Source organism: Sabethes cyaneus, chromosome 2 (genome assembly GCF_943734655.1).
Source record: "Sabethes cyaneus chromosome 2, idSabCyanKW18_F2, whole genome shotgun sequence".
Lineage (NCBI taxonomy): Eukaryota > Metazoa > Arthropoda > Insecta > Diptera > Culicidae > Sabethes > Sabethes cyaneus.
The window spans coordinates 192,573,536-192,589,371 of NC_071354.1; the positions used below are offsets into that span (position 1 = coordinate 192,573,536).

General features: G+C 39.6%; 1 protein-coding gene across 1 annotated transcript in view; it reads left to right on the top strand.

Moving 5' to 3' along the window:
* The first annotated feature begins 8,708 nt into the window (after nucleotides 1-8,708).
* LOC128737645 (protein GDAP2 homolog) overlaps nucleotides 8,709-15,836 on the top strand; it is a 194,629-nt gene continuing 187,501 nt past the window's right edge. Inside the window, exon 1 of the mRNA XM_053832321.1 lies at nucleotides 8,709-8,970. The gene's annotated coding sequence lies outside the window, so the exon portion shown is untranslated. The remainder of the gene's footprint in view (nucleotides 8,971-15,836) is intronic.

Below are 15,836 nucleotides of genomic sequence, written 5' to 3' on the forward strand. Positions count from 1 at the left end.
GAAGCACCGTCAAGCATCTACTATGCAAGCATGCTTCTATTCTTTCTGTTGACACATTTAAAGCCACGTTTAAAGGGAGATCATGCATCAGTAAACAACTAGACGGAATACAATCGCTTAATCGAATTCCTACAGCGTCGTATACAAGCCTTGGAGCCTTTTTCTTATATTTTATGCAGGTTTGAGAAAATCTTCATAGATCACACCTCCACGGTGCCGAATAGGATTCGCAAGGTGCCAACTTGCAGCTACCTACTAAAAACTCTCCCCGACGTTTCGACTATATTTTGTAGTCTTTATCAAAGACTACAGAATATAGTCGAAACGCCGGAGAAAGTACAAAATCTGTTCTGATTCATTGAGACTGACAACTGATAAAAATAAAATAGTGGATCTCACAGTCGACAAAACATACCTAAAAACTCTCTTGGTCCCCGTTTCTTGAGCCCCTTCCGGAACTACCGTTAGGTTTTACTTCAGGAGAGAGGACGTGCATAAGCACTCCGTCGTATCCGTTGCTTGGTGTAGGTTCAAACAACACCCCTTGTCACATCATACCCCGTCACTATTCTTCACCTAGGGCGTGGGCTGCCCACTCAGCCCTTTACTGACCCTAGCTAAGCTATGGCAGACCCTGTCGTTGCAAACGTACTATCCGTTGCAACTCCGTTATCACGTCCGTCACCGTTCTATTCTCTGCCCGATGTTGTCGGCGTTGGTGTCTTCTCCAACGACCACAAGCATTACACGTCGAGTGGCCTCGAAATGCGGGCAGTGAAACATCACATGCTCCGCTGTTTCCACGGCTACCTTACAAACGGGGCAAAAGGATGACCCTACCCGTCAACGCGTATGTAGATACTTCTTAAAGCATCCATGATCTGACAAAAATTGAGTTACGAAAAAGTTTACCTCACCATGTCTTCTATCGATCCAGGACGAGCCACGGTTTTAGTGGGACGGATGGCAACTGTACCATTAGCTTACTCGCCGTTTCGGGATGGCACCCTTTCTTACCTAAGGTAGTAGAATAGCACAGCCGTCAGCCCTATAGCGTCATATCCAAACGTTTTTCTCGCCCGTCTAGCATACCATAATTAGGATCTTCCTGGAACCGATCCTTATGTGCCCACGGCACTCCCAACCTGGCTCTTTGGTTTAAAGTCCTGAGCTCTAACAGGATGCTACGACGTCTGCAGCTGGCCTATGGGAATTCAGCTACGCTCGCCTCTTTACACCACTGTACTACGCCATCTGCAGCCGCTACGTGCACCCTTTCCGTATTATCACACAACCGAGGGTGCAACCAACGACTGGTATTTGGTCGACCCTAGGCCAAGTTGCGTCCCAGCCGGCACCGCGTAGAGGTAGAGATAAGACTTCCCCCACCCATTTTAATGACTATATAGAGTCGTACAAAGTCTAACCGACTTTGATCGGCACCATACACTCGCTAGGTTGGGGTCTTCACCGGCCAAAAGCCTTGGAGTCTATCGTGGTTAATCAGTTATCATCCATTCGATTTGTGTTCGTTTCTGCTTCAAAGAAGGCGTCCAACTTTCGTTTATTATCATGTGCATCCATATCCAGGCCTGGAAGCAAAGGAACATCCTCTAAAGCGGTGGTCCCCATCATATTTGGTTCAGGAACCCCCTGCAAGAACTCCGTATTTTTAGGTTTTTAGGCTTTTAGGTCAGTTGTCTAGCTCCAGAGTCGTTTCAAGTTGTCCATTCTCCAATACAGGCGTGGACCAAGCAGATCCATTCTACATAAAACCAAGTTCAATACACAATGTGCTGCCTCCGCCAAGGTTTACCTCTGCATGTTTATGTGCTCCTCAACAAAAGCTGTTCACCCCTGGGTTTCAGGTGGCTTTGCGTCCGTCGGTTTGCTTCGAGACGGGGAATCTCAGCACATCTATTGTCCGATAACGGGAGACTTGGTTTTTTTAGACGTCGTTCCGTCGCATCTGTCTGCTCAGAGCTAGGAATTATGTGGCACTTGACTACTCCAAAAGCTCCAAACTTCGGAGGGTTGTGGGAGGCGGTGGTGAAGACTGGTAAGATGCATTAATTTCGGCAATAGGGAAGTACACGTCTTACTTCTGAGGGCTACTAACTACTAATACTACTATTTCCAAAAGACCTTGCTGCATTAATGCCGGTGTATTTCCTCAACGGATCCATGCGTTAAGCCCTACACAGACCTGGAACAGATCCCAACGAATACCCTCGGGTATCTTTAAAGGCTACGGAAATTTTGGTCCCACTGGACATCGGAATATCTGCAAGAGCTGATGAAGAATACGAAACGTGCTGCTGAAACGACGAGATCCAACCCGGAAAGATGATAAAGCTAAAAATTAATCTGAACGCATTGGACAACCAATAAAACACAAAAAACCTATAAACGACTGGATTGCAGTATTTTTATTCAGCTCTAAGTTTGCTGGAGACGCCAGGATTGTACTTAAATATCTGCCTCTTTAGCTCTCGGTCCCTAATTCAGCTTTGCTTAAAAGTTCTTTGCTGCCTTTCCACACCTAAGTACTTCTAATAATCCTTCATAACATTGCATACTGGTAATTTAGGCATTTTTACCACCAGTTCCAGTTATTTGTGTAAGATTTCTCCTCAAGGAGAAACTCCTTAAGGAGTTTATTCAGGAAATGGGGAATTATTTTCAATGAGCTATTTTGGTTTACACTCCGGATTCTTCATTTGACAAAAAAATCAAAGTTGTGACAAGTTGATAGCTTAACCTGCATGCTTTTAAATATCGCCCTTGAGAAGATGATCCGGCGAGCAAAATCGAAACGAGAGACTTAATTTTAAGCCAAAGTTCTTGGCAACGCAGATGACTTTGATATTGTGGGCCGAAACTTCGCAACGGCGGAGGCTAGTAGGATTGGGCTAAAAGTAAATGCGTCACAGTCCAAATACATGATTGGTAGAGGCTCAAGCACTTTTCGTGGACGGTAATCGTTGGGATCGCTGGTGGCCGCGGTTACCACAAATAAGGAGATCTTGCGGTGCATTTAAGCAAAATATCGAGTCTACTTTGCCTTTCGGCGTCGCTACGCCCATGTTCTTCATAAACATTATGTAAACAAAGTTATGTCAAATGGTTCCAGTTTCTACCACAAGAAGGGTGTCCAGATTTACTTTTAGTTAGACTTTGATGCTGGTAGACGATATACTGCCAGCAATCCGGGAAACGATAATTTGATGGGCGTTGTCATTTTGCGTACAACCCAACAAACATTTTTTTTGGTTAGTAGCTTATTCAACCGTTGTATAGCTAATTACCGGGTAACGAGCGCTTGTTAAGTCGTTATTCAACAAAAATGTTTGTTGGGAACAAAAGGAGCCCCATCACGAGAACTCGAGAATCACTAAGCTCTGACTGTTACCAGTTCCGGAATCAAGTCAAGAGGATGAGCATGTTTCTGTCTTCGAGCAACCTGAAAAACGGGAACCTGCTTTAGCAGAACATCCGTTCATAGCAATGAGCCTATCATGTTAAAACATATTCAACGAATGGTCACTCTTCCCAACTCTTGTATGAAGGGCCAAAAGGGAATTGGTCGATAAGCAACATCACTTACACGTAGGGTAAAGTGGTGCAGAATGCACCACCTAAGCAAAGCATCATTTTGTAGAGCAACGGCGTGTTTCTTCCACGTTTTTCAACTTCTAGAAGACTTTGGGATCTTTTTTACACTTACTCCTGGTGAAATTTCCTAACAAAAACCAGTATTTTTTGTTATTTTTGACGATTTTTGGCAAGAGTCAAAATCATTATGTGAGGCAGAACGTCAAAGCCCGTGGACAAAACGAACCAAGTTTGTCCAGCTAGGCGTTAAACGCAACCAAAAAATTTACCATTCAATCACGTGTTGTATAAACTCCTAAAACTAGGCTGCCATTGGCAATAAAATTTAATCATCTACTTTTCTCCAACTGATGTGTGATGAAATATTGTAAGTTAAACAATGTACAATTAGGTTTAAGGCAAATTCTAAGTCCTATACAATACATAATATTGCTACATTTTTAATAAATAATCCGAAACAAAAGATGTACAGCAAATTAAAAATATTTTATAACTGTTCGAAGCCGCTGTGATGCATTCTACCCCTGTTTTGTATTTTGAAGTTTTTTGCAATATACGTGAAAAATATGCATGGTTAATGCCGTTTTCGTGATGAATCATCGAGTATGACAGTATATCAATTAGATAGACTGTATTTATTATGAAATTTGCATACCGACTAGTGGTAAAAGCTTAAGAGAAAACCGTGATTTCTTACATGTGGAATGAGATCGCGGATAATCGCTTGATTTTATTGGATGTGGCTATGTTTGATGCTTTTACATTCTACACAATTATGAATTAGCGTGTTTTACACCAAAATAAAATGCGCATTAACAATTTTACCAAATAGTTTCCGTGGTTTTAAGCAAATTATAGCATGGGCCATTCTACCTAAATTAAATTTGTCTGCGTAAATAAATTCACTCACATTTGTATTTGTGGTTGTAGAAAGAAAACAAAGGTTTTCATCACTGAAGCAACTATGAATGGGCAACTTTAGAGGGAGAAGAGTCTTCAGAAGATAATTTTGTATTCATTCGACTACACAAAGGTCCGCGAAGCTAGCCTGACTTAGCCAGCTGCCATTACAGCCGGGATGTCGGTATGAGCAGAATTATATTATTTTAATCACCAATTTTATTGGTCATATATTGTGCCATGCAGCAATTGTACGAGTCCAAAGCAAATTCATATTTGAGTAATAATACTACTAATAACCTATTAATAAATTGAAACTAAGCTTGTGAAAGGAAGGATACAGAGATGAGGCAAGGACGAACAAGTGGTAGGTAGTTCAAATTGCTAAATTACAATCGTGTGTGGGAGACGCAGAAAAAAACCACGCTAATAATTTTCGCGTGGGAGTCTAAATAGGTGGAATTTCCGCAATATTACCCAGATTGTCCAGATTTTCGTCTCATCGAAAAATATTGGGCAATTTTCAAGTGTAAATTGAAGAAGTGTGGTAAAATAATCAAACCACCATCAGACATGGAAAAGTGGCGGATATAGAAAAGCAAAAAAATCGAAGGTTTATCAAAAAAGATGAAGTAGAAGTTTTCTAGTAGTTTTTCTCGAAAAACATATTAAATCATAGATCATAGGATTTTTCCCCTACTAGCACGGTTGTTATAAAGATGTTGTGGAAACCGAAATATGACCAGTTTCAGTCGTAATTCGGTTGCTTCAACTAAATGGACCTAAAGTGTGCTACTTGGGTCACGACAAGTTCGTGGATGCCAATTTGAATTTTGCGTCAATCTGGACGTTCCGGAATCCCGTAATTAGTTTAACCGGGACCCAGAGCAGGGGTGACATTGCGCATCTCGTTTCGAGTGATTTTGGTTCGTTTCGACCACGTTACACAAATGGGCATCTCGAACCAAAATCGCTCGAAACGAGAATCGCAATGTCACCCCAGGTCGTTTTCTTAAGGAATATATAAAACTACAAGGTATACAGCCCTAAGGGTTGTATGAAAGGGTGACGTAGGACTATATCAGATCATTAGATCAAAAACTAATGTAAACTTCAACGCCTGCAACGCCTGCAACCATTGAGACATAGAGATTTTTTTTTAAAATCACTTGTGTGCATCATAAAGATTGAAATAGTAATGAATGACCAGCCCACCGATTATTGTATTAAATATGATTATGCGTAGCTTGACATGTTTCAATAATCTTACTTTAACTCCCTTTTTTACTCTTCGGTCTTTAAAAGGGCCATTGGTTACAAACAACATTAAAGCCAAAGCACGTTCATCGCAAATATGACGTGCCATTCGAATGCCTTTGTATTTCGACATGAATGGCAACAGGCATGTTACTTAGCGGCATCGATTCACTGTCTCTTGCTCCGAGAAGGTTCAACTAGATTACTTTCACAGCTTACCGCTTGTTACATAGCACAAAATATGGCACATGCGCAAAAAAATTTATTTTATTTGTATGAGAGTCCTTATCGTCCTAGCACAGGGGTGAGAGGTTTCAAACAATCATAAAATAAATTCATGCCTCCACAAACCCCCACATGCCAAATTTGGTTTTTTTTTTTGCTTGATTAGTTCTAGAGTTCTGAGGAAATTTGTATATTATTAGTATGGGAGCCCCCTTCCTAAACTCCTCTCTTTTCACCACAGAAAAAAAAACTTGCCTACTGAAACCCCCACATTCCAAATTTGATTCCATTTGCTTGATTGGTTCTAGAGTTATGAGCAAATTTGTATTTCATTTGGATGGGAACCCCCCTCTTAGAAGGGGAAGGGGTCTCAGTACACCATAGAAAAAGATTTTACTCCAAAAACCCCCACATGCCAAATTCTCGAGTTATAAGGAAATTTGTTTATTATTTGTATGGGAGCCCCCCCCCCCTCCTAAAGAGGGGAGCGGTCTCAGTTCATCATGTAACAAATTTTTGCCTTCTGAAACCCCCAAATGCCAAATTTGGTTCCATTTGTTTGATTAGTTCTCGAGTTTTGAGGAAATTTGTGTTTCGTTTGTATAAGAGCCCCCCCCCCCTTTTACGCCCCCCTGAGTATTGGTCTCTTACCCCCTCTATAAAATTGTTATTTTATCTATCCAACGACATATAAATTGTTCAGCTGCGTTCGGTAGTTTAGTAGTTATTGGCATTTGAAATCTTTCATTCAAACGTTACACTTCTATTTTCGTTTTCACAAAGTGCCACCCAGTTCCAGTATAGTAAACAAAGACGTAGTCCTACGTCAATATCTGGATTTGCTCATATGTAATACGAATTTTCCATTCCTGAGTTCCCATCTGCCATCTCTTTCAAGAAAATTTGAAGCGATCAGTATGTTTGTTAACTGCAACCTTTAACGTGAAAAAAATTCCTACATATTTTCCATTTAAGGCCAATCGATGTGCGTCTTTTAAGACTAATTGTATAAAGTCGAACAAAAATCAATAAAGATAGAGCTAAAAGCATTATTGCTAGTATCTCAATTGTTGACGTTGGAAACGTAAAGATTAATTTCAGCCTCTATTCAGTATGATAACAAGGTAACAAAAACAAGGAAAATGATAGCAACATTTGTTTTAATGTTTGTAATTCCAGCGTTCGATCATAAATTTGTGCATAGCTCAGAAAGCACATTTTTAATGGAAGTCGAATATTCTGCTATTCAGTAGAGCAGCTTTTCTCTTCGATTCCATGCCCTATCGTATGACAAGAGACCCTCATGATCTTACGATAAACGATACTCTGAACTGAAGCTGGATGGGGTAAAGGAGTCAGGAAATCCGAATAATTTTCCGTGAATTCCGTCTCGTTCGTGTTTGCATGGTAGAACGAATGCGAATAATGCCCCGAAGCTGGTTGAAGCAAAGGATTTCGGATTGTCGGATATTTTTCATCGGTATATTGCCTTAGTCGGAAATCTTTTCATCTGTATGATCACAGTTACTAACTGATAATGATTCACTGGAATATTACTGCAAAAAATCCATTTTTAATCAAAAAACGGCGCATTTCTATAGGTTCTTTTCATTGATACACTTGATGGTAGTGAGGAAGATAATAAAAATTGCGCTACTCAGCAGTTAAAGTAACCTAAAAATAAAAAATAAGAAAACTTATCCAATTTAATTCTACTATGTGTATTTTATTCACGACAGATACGTATTTCGCCTACGACTTGCAGGCTTTCTCAGTGTCTGTTTTCGAAAACAGACGCTGAGGAAGCCTGCAAGTCGTAGGCGAAATACGTATCTGTCGTGAATAAAATACACATAGTAGAATTAAATTGGATAAGTTTTCTTATTTTTTATTTTTAGGTTTCGTATTCTACTAAGACGCTCCAAAAACTTCAGTTAAAGTAAATCAAAAATAGATTCGAATGTACCCCGTGTGGATGAGCACCATTAATTAGTTTCAATCCACAGATATACTGATTTAACTTCACCTCTATTTACTACATTAATTGGAATAAATTTTGATTCAGTGCAAACAATGTGTATCAACGAAATATCAGCTCAATCACATGGTTAACACAAATGAATCTTGCAACATTTTGCTGATCTGTAACTGGATACTTAAAGCTACAATCGCAGGTTGAATTCAGCCATGGATTCAGCAAAACGAAAAGCTAAAAAGCTTGCGACGTTGTCTGTGACGATTGTAGGGCGAGCTTTCTTCCCACAGCGAAAGCTTAAATTATACCACTTCTCTGCTTGTGGTGAAGCTCTCTCTTTATCGGAAAGCTCGCCGGGCGCAGGGGAATCGCACACGTTGCACACACCGAGTTGCATCGAGAGAAAAAAGCACATGTCGGAGATCGGGAGAATAATTCTCGCGGCCTGAGATGGGTGGATGCCTATATGTATTAGTTGGAAAGGATGCTAGATTTTCTTTGACAATGGCAGCAGCATGGTCGTCCATGGTGGACGTGGAAAACACAATCCTCGGTCTCGGTATTTGTGCAGCATCCTCCCTTGCCTGTACGTGTTTTACTACATTCCGTCGATAGTACTGGTAATAGAGTGAATTATAATATGTTAGTAATGAGTTTTTCTCGTACCCAACTTCAGTGAGTGGGTGACAGCAGTGCGAAACGGACAGAACTATCAGTATTAGGAAAAAACGTGTACACTGTTCTAGGGAAGGATAGGATAAAAGTGGTCCGATTTTTACTATTATGTTTCGAGTGATTTAACTGATTGGAAAATCGTTACAAGCATTTGTACTAATCAACATATTCGTTCTCGGGAATTCGGTGCTGGTTTGAAGCGGTAACAGAAACGAACGAAACTTTTCTGCGAAGTTCAAGGATATTCCCGTGACGGAATTCTGCTGTGCGTGTGTCTATTGTGCTCATTGTATCAGCTATCTTGTGAATATTATCCTTTGAAAGTAAGAATCCCTTTCTAGTAATTCTTGCGCAGGAAGGTATTACATATCGCTGAAGTGGTGTTGCAAGGCGGGCCAAATTTTTGCAAGCAATTCACATTAATTCAATTATCTAATCATGGAAAAGAGTGAGAGCGTGTTGGTTTAAAGTAGCGTGGAATCTTCTTTATTTGCTTTTGGAGTTTTTCCAAGGATTCGACTATAGAACAGGCTATACAGCGACCTATGAAAATGAGAACTGTGATCGGGTTACGAAACCAGCTAAGAATTTTGGGCGAAGCAAGAAGGAAAAATATACTAAGTTGGTCACAAAGAGGATTGAGCTGAGTTGCTGCTGCAGTGACTTAGACTTGTGAACTCAAACAGTACGAAAATCTGCGAATGCGAAACAAACTAGGCGAAATTCTTTTCAAAATAAGGCAAAACCAATTAGAAACATAACATTCATGGTTTGTTGAAATAACATCTCTAATTAATTTTTCATGTTACAATACACAACTTCAACGGTGGCATCGTTTCGGAATAGAGAATGTACATGTATGTGACAGCAAAAAAAAAACGGTGTAACCTCGCTAGAAAGAAGATACTAGCAGGATCATGCATTGCCAATCTTACAGAAGAAGTGGGAGATTTCCGCTCTCACACAACAACCCTCGATGGGACTAATCACACAAAGAGAACCACCCGTCCTAGCTAACTAAACTCTGCTATCAGGAATGCCAACAGAGCGAACACCATGTGGTTGCATTTAGAAAAAGAGAATCCCTCTCAGTATCTTCCCTGCACATGCTACTAATAACTCTTATTTTACACTACGGCTGTAAGCAGTCCCTTGTTCGATAGTATTGGTGTAAGCGTTTGTAATTTTTCCGATTTGTACTCGAACGAGAAAAAAACCACCCTCTATGTACTACTGACGTGGGTGAAAGCTTTGCTTGTTTTTGTGCTAACAGCTAGAAACCATCAACCCAACTTTGCTTGTGCCTTCCTTTCTGTTACATCAATTAGCGGATGCCGTCTTTTGGTTCGCAATTTTTCCGCTGCTGCTGACGACGACGATGACGACGACGACGACGACGACGCCGACCGACGGGAAATGTCAAAGTTTGTATTTACACTATTACATGACGGGATTTTTCGGTTGAAATGTTTCGCTGAAGATGAAAGACGAAATGCGATGCCATTGCCTATCATATGGACATATGGGCGCGGAAAATCACTGGAGAAAAAAAAACTCGTTGGTTTCGGTTCTGATTGACGATGATGATGATGATGATGGTGGTGATGCTGAAGGACGTAGCTTTTGTGTGACGATGTTTAAAAAATGTGGAATTGAAAAAAGTGATGACTTTGAAGTTATTCGGGAAATGCTTTCGGAGAAAATTTCACGTATGTAAGTTTGGTTTTTTTTTCGCGAAACTACGGGCGGACTCCGTAAAGTTAATTGTGCAACGTTTTCGTTTCAAGGTAAAATTACATGTTTGTGGTTGTTTAGGTCCATTGCATTAAGGACGTTTGAGCAAAGATAAGATTTTTACACTCATGACATTTCACACAGCATAAAAGCTGCGGTACACTTCTTATTATTGCAGATCGTATCAGTCTCTGCGTCACCAAGTCGGTAATTTACTCTTTTGATATGTATGTCTCTCTCTTTTGATATGGGTATAAACATTCAAGACATTCATTTTAATGGGTAAAATTATTTTAACCAATTCAAAGGCGAAGAGTTGTAGGAGTATCGCTCAACATATCAGATTAGTCTTTATAACTTTGTTTTGAAAAATATCGGCCAAAGCTTAATATTCAATAATAACGTATGAAATCAATGCTAAACGTCCTGCAGATTGTATACACTTACATTTTTTGTTTTATATTAGTAGGGCTTATAATACGAAAAAATTACAGCTGTGCTGAAAATGGGGCCTCCATCGATTCCGGAGGAAAAGGAGAAGCATGGTTGTTTTGAAACTTGCCGCCTTAATCAATCAACGAACGTAATCTTTCTCCTAAATGTTGTCTAATCGTGTACAAAGAAAATCGATTTTGTCAACTTGCACTTTGTCTACTTTTTTTTCGGCGTGGGCTGCCATCCTCCAATCACACTTACACTCGCTGACGAGCATCCTTGCCGGCGATACTTTTGTTTTGACTATGAAATTTAGTTTAGGGTAAATTGCCAATTGTTGCCCAGCTAAGCACTCGGCCACAGCAATTTGATAATTTTATAATAGGTTTTGATAATAAGCTTCCATGTCCATTTAAGTGAAATTCCTTACAAAACACGCTTTCCCAATAGCAACTCTGCACCCAACTATTGTACATCAAAATAACCTTCAAATCTTATCTTTGCACACCTCACGCCCTATTGTTGCACAGCTTTTGTTTTGACTCTTTCTCATTATTACATTAGAATTATTGCCAAGTTGTTTTACTTGTGGACAAAGCAACTTACATATACATACTTTAGGATTACCTTAGCATCAATTATGGACCTGGACACATAAACGGTGAAATAAACGGGGCAATAAACGGTGAAATACGGGAAAAAACCACGATACGAAAACTACAGCTCCCACCGCTTGCGTTGATAAACAAAAAGCAACACCGCAGAGCAGTGAACTGTCAAATTCGCGTTACAGAAAAGCAGGGTTTAGCACAAGAAAAACAGATGTGCAATAGAATTGGAAGGAGTGTCGCTCGTTGTTCCTAGGACACCACACAATCCGTTGCTTTTAAAGAGATGGCGCTTTTCTAGCGGCAGTAAAATCGAAATTTCACACTTATCTATGTTTACCTACCTAAAAAACAATCACTTATCACATTTTATTGGTGCTACAGGTACTCTGTTATGCTTAATTTTCATAACTTCTGCCTAATTTTCATAAAAAACAACCTTTTTCTATACCTCTCCATGGCATCTTACTACCGTTCTTCCGAGAGCCCGGTAAAGTGATTTTGATATCGTACGAGAGCCGGGAGCTGAATATGTTTGCGACATTTCAATTCGAAGAAATTAAATTTCGCAACATGAACGCGATAAATAAAAACAATGTTTACCAACTATTTATTGGTTCAGGTGTCAAACGTTATATTGCGATTTGCGATAAACACAAAACAGAAACTGAGATGCATGAGAGATTACTGTTGCTGCGCTGAGTAAATTTATTGTCGTGCAAAATTGGGCTGTTGCCGAAATGCGCAATATGCGTTACGAAGTAACGACATCTGTTATATTCAACAGAGAAACATTGATAGTTTCAAGCATACTCTCACGCATGGCGCATGATGAAACACTAGTATCAGCTTCCGTTCTTTATTGTCAGAAACTATATGCGGTGTCCTATTATTGAACTTACGAATTTTAGGGCAATTTGTGTTATTAAAACCCAATTTTATTCACTTATTGAGTATACAGCCCGGACTCGATTATCCGGGTGCTCATTTTTATTTTCAGCCCGGATAATCGAATCACCTGGATAATCGAATCATCAATTTTAGTACTAATTTTTTTTTGGTATGTCAAGTTTTTTGACTTTTAGGTATCAGAAATGTTTTAATTATTATTGATCTATCTTCCCAAAAGCCAGAAAAATCTTTTCTTACGATTTTTTCCACTGATGATTTTTTTGGCACAATATTATTTTTTGTATGTTATGTTTTTCAATATTTAGGTATTATAAATGATTATTTGCTTATTTAGATCACCGTGACACTAATATTATTAGAACTTGTTGATTCTTTTCGGTGAAAATCAAAAAACTATTGATTTGGTGTGACGTTTCTGCCTACTGTTTTCCTTCGGCCATCATCAGACGTAATAACGCGTCAATTCTGCATCATCACTCACAACCAATTATCATATATTATTCTGTCCTCCTCTCTCGGTTCCTGTCCTCCTTTTGGTTTTGCTGTTTAAACAACTGGTTTTCAAAAATTTCAAAATTTCGATTGCTCGTTGATTTTAGCTATCTATTATTATAATATGCACGATAAAATTTAATGCGCATATGCTGCACAATTGCGGAACTTGGCGCCTCCATTATTTACTAGCTGTTGCCCGCTGTGCGTCGCACAGTGAGACGGATTCAGAAAAAGAAAGACATAGGTGATTGCATCGAATCCCTAAAGCGTAGCGTAATAGCTGCGTAATAATTGGTTGTGAGTGATGATGCAGAATTGACGCGTTATTACGTCTGATGATGGCCGAAGGAAAACAGTAGGCAGAAACGTCACACCAAATCAATAGTTTTTTGATTTTCACCGAAAAGAATCAACAAGTTCTAATAATATTATAAATGATTTTTTATTAATGGTCAATCTCCCCTAAAGTCATAAAATTCCTTTTTTGCAATTTTTTTACTGATGATTACGATGATGATGATGATGATGATGATAATGATGATGATAATGATGATGATGATGATGATTTTTTAGTAAAAAAATTGATTTCATCATCGCAGGATTTTTTCAGTAAAATATCGCCGATAAAAGGGATATAAGAAAGGAATTCTGTAACTTTATGGAGCGATGATTCTACAATTGATGAAGGGACGATAAGGGAAAGTAATGAAGGATTTTTTCGGGAATGAAAGGGAAGGATGGAAAGGAAGCGGGGGGGGGGGGGGTAATAGGTAGCTATGCTTAACAAGTTGTCGTTGTGACTCCTATCTTTTGTCCAATGCTGGAAGGTGCATGGGTCGAACCAAGCTGTAATCAGAGATTATAACCGGATTTGAACCCACAATACCTGCCAGGGCGTGTCGCTCACTGGTACCCGTGTACCTTTGAACCACAGAGGCGCTGGACAAAAGAAGTCTACACAACCCCCCTTATTAACCATAGCGCGACATGGGTTGGTCTATTTTTAGACACACAAATTGTGCCTCTTCCTCCACCTATTGTAGAAACTACTAAATCCGGTTATAATCTCTGATTACAGCTTGGTTCGACCCATGCACCTTCCACCTTCCACCTTCCAGGTTATCCGGAAAATCGTGTTCGCGCATTATCTGCCATAGCTCGTTTCGATTCACTGTACCGTACGCCGCTTTGAAATCAATAAAGATATGATGCGTGGACACGTTGTACTCCCAACATTTCTGCAACATCTGTCGGATGGTAAAAATTTGGTCCACAGTAGCGCGATCTCCCATGAAGCCTGCTTGATAATTCCTTACGAAACCTTGTACTATCGGTGACAGCCGGTGTAACTGGATCTGGCAGCGTATCGTAGAGTTGTAGGCGGCGTTTACCAGCATTATGTCGCGATAATCGCAGCAGTCGAGCCGTTCATCCTTTTTGTAGCTTGGACAAACCACTCTTTCCATCCATTCCTTCAAAGCCATTGCCAGCGCTTCTCGATCATGTTTGTAAAGCTCTGCCGATAGGCGGTCCTTACGTTAGGTTTCGTAGTGTAGCCCTCACTAGATTTGTTCATCTTCTCTTGCGAAAACTTGCGAGGGTCATTAGCTCGAAACGGTTGTTCTAATTCTTCGCGATCCTTCTGTCCTCCTCTCTCGGTTCCTGTCCTCCTTTTGGTTTTGCTGTTTAAACAACTGGTTTTCAAAAATTTCAAAATTTCGATTGCTCGTTGATTTTAGCTATCTATTATTATAATATGCACGATAAAATTTAATGCGCATATGCTGCACAATTGCGGAACTTGGCGCCTCCATTATTTACTAGCTGTTGCCCGCTGTGCGTCGCACAGTGAGACGGATTCAGAAAAAGAAAGACATAGGTGATTGCATCGAATCCCTAAAGCGTAGCGTAATAGCTGCTTCAGAAAAGTCTCTCCGTTGTAAAAGTACTTTATAGTGGGGAAGAAACATCTCAAAAAATATTTGAATATTTTAAAATGACCATTATGTATGGAAAACTTGTTGTTAGGTTGTTGGGCTGTTAGGTAAATCGCTGGTATGATAAAATTGCACATTCTCGTAGAAAATAGCCCAAACAGCAATTTAAGTTTTATTACGTTCCCCTAGTAATTATCATGACTAATTTCATAAAACCGATAATAAAACTATGAGCTCCACTAGAACCTGCTGATGGCCGCTATAAAACTAGCTTCCGACCAAGTGGTCCACTCTTCACGTTTTTCGCTGCTTGACAGCTACCATCACAATTAAGTGAAGCTTTTCGCTTTGTTCGAGAAAGCTATAAAGCAGCAACCTTGTTAATATTTTTTTTGAAACGGTGGTTTTACAATTGATGAAGGGACGGTAGTTTTTTTGGAATGGAGTGGAAAGAGCGAAAAGGTGGGGGTGGGGGGAAGGGGTTATTGGTAGCTACGCTTAACAAGTTTTACTGTCAGATCAACCGGATCGATTTGGTTTATAGCGATCATAATAAAATATTCCATAGAATAATTAATAAATTTTCAGTAGTCTCCGTTGGTTTCCAGCATATGCGCATTAAATTTTATCGTGCATATTGATGCGCAGATATCATTATAATTACTATTTGTTTGTGAGCTAAAACAAAATACTGATCAGGTTTGAACTCTAATATTCTTCATAATAGTAGCAATAAATCTGATTGGTCAGGGTGTTACCGTTTTAATGGATCAATAAAACTAAGAGTTTTATTGCGGTTTGACAAGCAACCGTAATAAGATCAAGTTTGATTGGTGCGCCATATTTGTATTACTACGCCACGCGTACGGTAAGTTTATAAGAGGGGTGGTGCAGCCAACTAGTTTTATCATTATAATGTAAGCAACCTCAATAAAATTGCTTCATTAACAGTTTTATTATGGTTTTATAGTGTGTGGTTTTATAAGTGTGTTTTGACTCATATCCTCTTGGCATTGCGTAATTTATACTTATAAAAAAGGATTTCTGTCTGTCTGTCTGTATGTTCCT